This window comes from Mus pahari, chromosome 4 (genome assembly GCF_900095145.1).
Source record: "Mus pahari chromosome 4, PAHARI_EIJ_v1.1, whole genome shotgun sequence".
In the NCBI taxonomy this organism is placed as follows: Eukaryota; Metazoa; Chordata; class Mammalia; order Rodentia; family Muridae; genus Mus; species Mus pahari.
In genome coordinates this window covers 13,781,075-13,790,158 of record NC_034593.1, presented here as the reverse complement: position 1 = coordinate 13,790,158, position 9,084 = coordinate 13,781,075, and the positions used below count along the sequence as shown (strand labels likewise).

General features: G+C 37.3%; 1 pseudogene; it reads left to right on the top strand.

Moving 5' to 3' along the window:
• Positions 1-7,851: 7,851 nt before the first annotated feature.
• Positions 7,852-8,881, top strand: LOC110320220 (annotated as a pseudogene).
• Positions 8,882-9,084: the final 203 nt, after the last annotated feature.

Genomic DNA, 9,084 nt, shown 5'->3' with positions numbered 1-9,084 from the left:
ACATTCTTGTTTCTGATGCTGTTGTTTCACAGCATGGTATGAGGATATTTTGCATGAGGGAAGATAAAGATATACCTGAAAAAAAGTGGCTGATTGTGTTATAAATGTTGTTATATTGATACCCATTTTAATCCCAACATCAGTGGAAAGATTATAGCTGACTTTGTATCTTTGTGGGGTTTAGCTCCAACTTACTTTGGTTAAGGAGATGCTAGGAAAATATGATGTAAATTGAGGCTTTAAATGCATTTGCTTGATGGTCATGTTTTGTACTTTGTATTTTGGCTAATGCCTTAGGAAGACCACATAAAGTAGATACTAGCCTTCCAGCTTAGGTTCCAGTATTAGATGCAAAATCTCCGCTGCATCACAGAGTAAACTAGCAGGCTAAAGTAGGGGTGGGTGCCACTGTGAATGCATAGGTGCACAAGAAAGTAATAATTATGTGGTATGCAAAGTGAGTTTTTGTGATGTTTATATGTTACAGCAAAATATATTTTAGATTAAAAATGCTTAAATTATGAAAATGCTTGTATCACACAACAGCAGCTTTATAGGGTCTCCATGCTGAAAAGAGGAATAAAATTCCAAATCTTATCAGCAATGAACAAAACCCCCAGGAATAGGCATGAGGTACCTTTTTCCAAGTTGTTGGTCAGGGAAGTCCAAGAGAAACCCTGTTCCTAATCAATTCAGGCTGTAGCTGTTGCTTCTGGTTGTGTTTTAGAAGTAGATGGTAAGTCTCTATTTTTGACCTCAACATGAACTTTGAACACAGAAATTGACACAGACTTTGGTCACATGATTTGGAAGATTTGAGTTTGACTTAATCTGAAAGCCTCCTAAGGAAGTTTTCATAGTACCAGAAAGCACTGTGCAAATTATTGAAGAAAAAAATGCCATCAAAAGCCCTACTAAGCCATGAAATTTATGGACCACAACAATGACCAGCATAATAAGCTATTCCTAAAGGTGCAATAGTCACACTGATATCTGGGTGGTATCTAACAGCTTTCTAATTGGACTTGGATCTTTCAACATTTAAAAATAATGCCTGATACTGATGGTAGAAGCATAGCCAACTATCAAGAGCTACAGAGATCATAGATTTTAATGGAGATTCTATTTCTGTTGTTCTACTAGACCAGTCTATTTCCTAACTTCATTCTAAATACTCATCTTTGTACTCACAAGTTTTGCTCTCACCATGGCTGGAGAGCAGGAAGGCCTTCCAGCGGAGGTTAGATGAGGCTCTTTAGGGGAAAGCCTATCCCATCATTCAAGTATGGTGGGCCTTGATGAGCAGAGACAGTCTATGGCCTTAGAGCTTTATTGTGGAAAGGCAGATAGAAAGAGAGGAGGTGGAAAGAAAGAGAGAGGCCATGTGGAAAGAGAGGGGAAGGGAGAAAGAGAAGGAGGGCTAGAGATGAGAGTAAGAAAGGTGAGAGCTTAAAGAGAGTGAGGAGGCACCAAGCAGTGCCTTTTATAGTGAGCTGGGCTACCTTGCTGCTGCTAGGTAACTGAGGGGAGTGGGGTGGGAACAAACCTGGCTACAGTCAGATAATTGTGGGGGTGGAGTCTAGCCAGAATGCCAGAAGCTTGGGACATTGTCTGCATGGGTTATAGACACATAGTTATGGAGTTCAGGTCTCTGTGATGTCAGGCACCTGTCTCTTGGAATGTGGCTCACTGTTCTGTCCCTTGTAGAGTTTCCTACTGGGTCTCTGGACCAAGCCTCATTCAACTAAAACAGGCTGTCTTTCACGGCCCTGCATACCTATGGTCTCAGAACAATATGGCTTTCTTAATGGAACTTAAACAACGGCAACACTAATAGACAAGCTAATGTGGGAGGGGTAAATCTCTTTGGCCCCCAGGCCTAAACAAAGGACTTTTGGCAACCAATGACTGCTGGGAATTAGTCTTCCTCAGGGAGGAGCCCCCTTATTGGTTATTTAATACCAAGTGTTCAGTCACAAGGAACACTAAATGGACTCAACAGGTTATATATAAATTGTTGAAACATATAGATGTTTTTAAATAAAAAAGGCCTTCAACATGAGAGGTATTAAGGGGGGGGGTTATGGGAGGGAGATGGTGTGGAAGATACTAGAGAGAAAATAGGGAAGGGAGAAACAATATTTTAATTAAAATAGAATAAGTGTCTTTTGAATCTAGTGTCTTCTCTATTTTTTTAAACTGGGTGATTTTTATTTTTATTTTTGTAAATATCTATCCTCTGACAAAAAACATTATTGTCTAGGAGCCTAAATTAAATTACAAGTAATTCCTTGTGGCTTGACTATGAAATATCACTCACAGGCTCATATGTTTGCACACGTGGTCAATAGTATTTGGCTCTGTTTGGGAAGATTATGGAACCTTTAGGATGTGAAAGTTTCCTTGAGGAAATAGGTCACTAGGTTAGCCTTGAGGTTTCATAGCCTAGTCCCATTTCTTGTTCACTCTCTGTTCCCTGAGGATGGGTTATTATTAGCACCCAACTGCTACCATGTTCTCTCTGACAGACTGTATGATAGCCTTGGTCTTGCTTGCATTTTGATGGTAATTCCACTCGAGGAATGAGTGATGTACTCAGGTGACTTCTTGTGAGCCATTCCCTAGTAAATAAGGGAGCCAATCACTGGGCAAGTAAGAGGGACTTCCAGGTTGGTTAGGGGAAGAGAGAAAGCAGGAGAGAGAGAGGGTCCTTTTGCATGGGGTAGTGTGAGGACAAGATGTTGCTACAAGTGTCTCCTCTATTCAATGGCAGATCCACCAGGATTTGCCACTGGGAAATTTAGATTTAATAAAGCTTACAAGATTAGGATTTTAGTTGTTGCACCCAGCGATTGAGTTACCATGGTTTCTGAACTAAGTTTGTGTTGTGTTTTCCTTCATGTGGCGACTCATCTGGGTTCAAGAAAGGTACAGTGGCAAAGTGTGGGTTTGCCTGATGTGTACATGGGGCTGGCATGGTAATGATCCACCAGTAGGAACTTAGTGAGCTGGGTAGAGAGACTTTGGAACTCTGAGTCAGAGAGTCTCCATGAGATAAGAACTGGCCGGAGAGATGGCTGGGGCATAGAGTAGCTGAGTGTAGCATGGAAACTTGCCATTTCATTTTAATATTTCCCACAACAGCATCCATCTGAAATTGATTTCCAAAATAAGACTTTTTTCCCTTAAATTGTTTCAGTCAGGATATTTTATTACAGTCAGAGGAAAAAAGTAAGCCAATATTCTTTGTTTGCAGTGTCTGTCTAGCATGTTGGCTTCTGATCACTTTGGGAATTCTGAGCTGGAGTAGAATCAGGCTCACTTGGAATGTACTGAATTAGGAGTTGATAATATGCTGCATAAATCTATTTGTAAGCTTAGAAAATTATCACACATAGTTCACCATATGTCATTCTTGACTTTGTTAAGGGAACCATTGTATTTTAAAAATAAAACATATTCACCAAATCCTCAAATTTCTCTTTTCTCTACTCTCATGGTTTCCATGACAACATTTCACAGCCGCATGTTATACTTTTTAATTGTAAACAATTTTTACAAAATAATGCTATGAAGGTTTTCCAGAGCAATCAAAATAGAGTTGTTCCTTTTCCTGGCTTGATGATATAGGTGATTTTGGGATACCAGATCTCCAATGATAAATGATATTGTTGGGATATGTTATAATGCAAACAATGAACACAATGTTAGAGCTTGAGATATCAAGCTCAGCTAGTCAGTAAGTTCATCCCAGTGATTATATAAACATTAGATATTAACCTTTAAATTGTATATAAGTGTTGTGAGAGCAAATATCTATATATATCACATTAGATTCTGATGTGTCTGAACAATTCTTAAATATTTTGTTGCCACTAGTTATATAATGTACTCTATGTCTTAGTATATGCTATATCCTGAACTATGGATTATTGTATGAGAGAGAGGATGGCTACAAGAATTTCTCCCTCAGAAATTCTTAGCATGCAAATGTTCAGATGAATTTCCTCCCTTTTCCTCATTACAAAAGGAATATTGAAGTTATTTCTGTTCCTAATACTTAGAAACATTTGTTAGAGGTGACCGTTTGTACTATATCTTTCACTTTGTTGAAGGTCATATGTATGTTATTTTCATTTGTGAAATACTGCCTAACCCACAAAGTTATTATTGTGTTTTAACATGAGTATTACTCTGATTCTGGCAGCCTGTGTTTAGTTCCAGGCATCTTCATTGCTTTGTGTTCTAAGCTTTGGTCCAATGGTATTGTAGAGTTATTACTAAGAAAGAAAAAAGAAAACTCCAATGTGTCTTATTTTACAAATATGCAACACTACATAGAGGCCTCCTGCTTCTTGAAGAATAACATCATCCTGCTTCAAAAGAAATGCTATTGGACAAATATGTTTGGTGTAAATATGCTTTACTTTTCTTCACTTGTGTATTGCAATGTGTAACATGGTTTCCTGGCTAGAATGTACCATAACTAAAATTGGACCGATGTTAGCAATGTAATGTCAATCTATAGCAGAAGAATTTCACTCAGATTATCTGTTAAGTTTTTAAGATGAAGATTCAGTATACATAGGACACCTCAGAAACTAGTTTAGGTATCTTAAATCAAGTCCTCTATCTTTGTTTTAATTTCCCCACCTAATATGTTGGAAGGAGTACTATGATCCCAAGAGATCTTTACTGTCTTTCCATTTATTTTCTCTTCAATTATTGAGGATCAAGTTTTCTGATTTGAATTGAAAGCTGATGACATGAGGTGGTACTCTGACGATTTTTGTAAGAATTGCTGCATCTGCAACATTTCCCCCCTCTGAGTAAAGACCATTGAGTTAAAATACAAATTAAAAAACAGCAAGCTGTCAATGTCGTGACACAAGAGGAATTCTATGATAGAAAAAAGAGGACACATTCATGTGTTACCCATGATTATTAGAATGTTTTATAAATATCACATTTCTATTTGTAGCATGCATACATATGTGTAAATGAAAATTTACTAATCATACATACTAAATTAGATTAATAGATGGTCATGAAAAACTGTTACTCTAACCAATTCTAAACCTCTCAAATGTTATTAGGTTGTAACTGCTATTTTAATATAAAATGACATAATAGCTTCTTTAATGTGCATTATGCTATCCATATGTTCATCTCATTGGTTGCTTCTCAAAAGAACTCTAATATGCAATGGGACTACAAGATGGCATTTGAGACAAATGTGAGGGCTGTCTTTCATTTACATGATCTTTTTACTTGTGGCTTTTCTTTTGAAGTTTTTTTTTTCTAATGTTTTATACAAAATCACAAGTTTCTTTCTGGCATTGTCTTATATATACAATGTAGTGATATTTATAGTCAAGTCTTTATTTCTGGCTTTAAATGAAATGCATAGTAAAACCTTTGAGTCTGGCTTTGAGTGAAATGTTTCAGCAGCCCTTTGCTATGTTTGGGTTAATTAGTAGAGGCTGAGAAATGTTTTGAGATGACTTTAACCTTGAGAAAAATGTTGTCTCTCTAGAGAATCTGCACTTGTTGCTACATGAGAGCTTGCAGCTGCATTAACCTTGGTCCTACGACATTTTGGCACGCCTGGAGTACTTACGTTTGATTGTGGCTAGCCCTAGTCAGAAGAGATTGAGATTGTGTGGGTTATCTGATTCACATGCAGCAAGAGCACAATAACTGGTAGCTAGAACCTTTCCCAGTCTCAATTAACCTTGTATAATGTTTGAATAAAATAATCGGAGTGAGCTTGCTTGGTGTCAGTTTTTTTCCTAGAAGGCTAAACCACTCTGCTTCTTTGGAAAATGAAGGCTTAGCATCTTGGTGAGTTTTTCTCTTTACTGCAGCACCTTTGACTGGCATCAGTCAATAATAGAATTTTGGTTAATTCCATTCCTCTTATTTTCCACTCTGCTATTCCCATGCTTCGACATCCAGTCTATATGATTCTGATCTCAGATTTCTCCTTTTTTTTTCTTTTACGAATATCTTCTATTACATTTCCCACACCTCTTTTACTTCTTATTCCCCTTTTACATTTCCAATCACTTAACTACCACATAAATACATGTATATAAAAATTGGAAGCTATGACCTGTATATGAGAGAAAATATGTGGTGTTAGACTTTCTTGAGTTAAGTTACCTTATTTAGTATAATTATTTTCCATTTTGATTCATTTTCCTGCAAAGTTAGTTTTCTTTAGCTGTATAAAATCACATTGCATGTATTTGTTCAATTTTCCTTATCTGTTATTGAACATCTAGGCTAATATAGATTCAGAATCCTTTGAGTATATGTGCGAGGGTACAGTTATGTCAAAGTTTTAATTTTTTGAAAAATCTCTATTCTGACTTTAAAAAACAATGTAATGTTTTGTTAATATGTTAAGAATATCACATAACATATTTTGAGCATATTCATTAATCCATCACCTCCTCGCAATACACTTTGTGTCCTTTTTTTTTTTTTCCAGAGAGACTATCTCACAGTAGACATCCTGCTTTCCTGGCTTTTGTACTATGTCTTCCTCCCTGGCATTTTCCCTGAGGCTTAGGTATAGACACTGTGTTGTATGTATTAGAGATAGGTAGCCCATGATCACTTTTTTCTGTGCTTTAGTCAATTGTGGCTTTCTTTGAGGAGATATGCCTTTTTCAATAAGCATAAGCATTTGCAATACAGTCAGAATGTATACTGATTTATAAAAGAGATAGTAGTAGGTCATCTGTAGTTTCCATGACCTCACCAGACATTAGTAGTTGGCTAGATTGACCATGCCAGGTATGAATTCCTCTTATTGACTGAGCCTTGAGTCTAATTTAGTGACTGTTAGTTACTGATGTGATATAAGAGAACCTTTAGGGATATCTTTCTGTGCTGCTCCATTATTGTAGTTTGTAGGCACTACAGTTGAATAGGACTATTGATAGCTTTTTTCTTTTGAGTGCTTATAAAACTTATTCTGATACTATGAGAGCTAGTCTTCACGGAGATTCCAATTTAGATTCAGATCAATTCCTCTACGTTCTGTGTCCAAAGTATGTGGTGTTTTCGGGAATACATTCCTACATTCTTTTTCTGGAAAGACTCAAGGCTAACACTAGTAGCCTATATTGTTTGGGTGGCTTTATTGACTTCTCTAACCAACAACTTGAAAGAAGGTTCTTCATGTTTGGTACATGTTTTGTTAGGCAGTTTATTGTTTGGGGTGAAAGCATTATCACTCCAATTGGTATAATTTTTATTAATATATATGTGTGTATACATACATACACATACAACTATGTACGTACTCTATATAATTTTAAGTAAATATAAAATAATAAATTTTACATGGCTTTATCAAACATTCTTAGTGCTATTTATCCCTACTCATTCTCTCTCTGTGTTACCTGCCCTTCTCCCATTAACAGGTAAATTCTCCTACCTATTTTCCCTTTTCTATCTTAATATAATGGTGTCCTAATTTTCACCTCCTTCTCCCCTTCTTTTCTTTTAATTAATTTATTTGTTCACTTTACATCATGATTGCAGCTTCTCTCTCCTCTCAGGCCCACACTCACAAAACACTTCTTCCCTCCCCTTCTCCTTTGAGGAGGGAAGCTGTCTCCCCTTAAACCAACCCACCTTGCCTCATCAAGTTATTGCAGGACTAAGCATGTTCTCTCCCACTCATACCAGACAAGGCAGCCTAGTTAGAGAAACAGAATTCAGAGGCAGGAAATAGAGTAAAGAACAGCATCCATTCCAGTTGTTGGGAGACCCACATGAAGACCAAGCTGCACATCCGCTACGTATGTGTGGGGGGTCAGGAGAAGGGCGTGGGAGATGGGGCTAGGTTCAGCCAATGCATATCCTTTTGTTGGTTCAGTCTCCGTGAGTCTCCCAGGGTCCAGGTGAGTTGATTCTGTTGGGCCCTGTCCCCTTTGGCTCCCTCAATCCTTCCCCCAACTGTTCCACAAGACTCTCAGAGTTCCATCTAACGTTTGGCTATAAGTCTCTGCAGCTGTTTCAGCCAGCTGCTGGGAAGAGCCTCTCAGAGAACAGTTATGGTAGGTGGAGTTTCTCTTCTTAATGATTGCCACTATGACAGAGATCAGATGAAGTCTCAAAGAAGTTTTAATTTGTATTTCCCTAATGGCTAAGAATAGCAAAATTTTAGAAACATTTCCTGGACACATGTTTGTTTTCTTTTGAGAATTATCTTTTCTGTTCATTAGTGTATTTATTGATAGCAATTGTTAGTTTTGTGTGTGTGTGTTAATTTTATAGTGCTTTAAATATTCTATATATTAGCCCCTCTCTGAAGGTCATAAAGATTTTATTCTGAATTTATAGGCTGATTTCTTTTATAGGTAGTTTCTTTTGCTAAGAAAAAGTTTTAAATTTTATGTATTCCCATTGGTTCTCCCTGAGACTGAGAAGTGGTGGTGTTTGCTGAGGAGCGTGGTTTAGTCCTCACTCACCGCTGTTCCTGCCGAGGAACAAGTCAGTCAGGAAGCTGCACCTCAGCCATGCATTTAAAGATACTAGAAAGAGCATTTCAGAGCCTGAAGTGGCAATTCCCTGAATTTGAATTGTGTTCATTAGCCCCAATGTGAAGTTGCTAAAGGTCTGTGTAAACTTGATCAGGAAAAGAAATCTGAAAGTGAAAGGACCCATGGGACTGTCTACCAAGACTTTGAAAATCATCACCAGAAACACACGTGGTGAACATTCCAAGATATGGAATCATTTCCAAATGAGGATCAACAAGCAACTTATTGATTTACACACTCCTTCCAAGATTGTTAAGCAGATTACTTCCAGCACTATCAAGCCAAGAACGGAGGTTGAAGACACCATTGCAGATGCCTAAGTCAAGTTTCAGTAAAATGACTTACTGTATATGTATGTATGTATGTATGTATGCATGTATGTATAATCCCATTTGTTAACTTTCGGGACTTTTAAATTTCTGGTTGGAACAGACCTTGTGATGTTTTCCCCTAGTCATACAAAGATCTTTTTTTTAGTTAGCTAATCATTTACTATATGTTGATTTTGTCTGTAGTATATACA